We start from the raw sequence: 297 nt of genomic DNA on the forward strand, positions 1-297 counted from the left end.
ACTATAGTTTTCATAGAGGAAGTAAGCTTGGGATGAAGCTGGTGCGGGATGTGGTCAGCACATCAAAGCGAGGTGCCCTGGGAGGTAGAAGGGATCTATTACTCTATTGTAGGCACAGGGGACTTTAATGCTTGATCTAAAACTCTAAACAAGAATCCCACTGGGAGGGTAGCAACCCAAATTAATACCAAGTCGAAAATAAAGTAGAAGCCATCACCATGGGCTGCTCTTCCGCCAAAAAAAGCAGTGGCGCAGGAGGGGCGGGTGTTTCCTACCTGTCATCAGCTTTTATCTGAA

The sequence above is a fragment of the Myodes glareolus genome, chromosome 4 (genome assembly GCF_982192425.1).
Source record: "Myodes glareolus chromosome 4, mMyoGla1.1, whole genome shotgun sequence".
In the NCBI taxonomy this organism is placed as follows: domain Eukaryota; kingdom Metazoa; phylum Chordata; class Mammalia; order Rodentia; family Cricetidae; genus Myodes; species Myodes glareolus.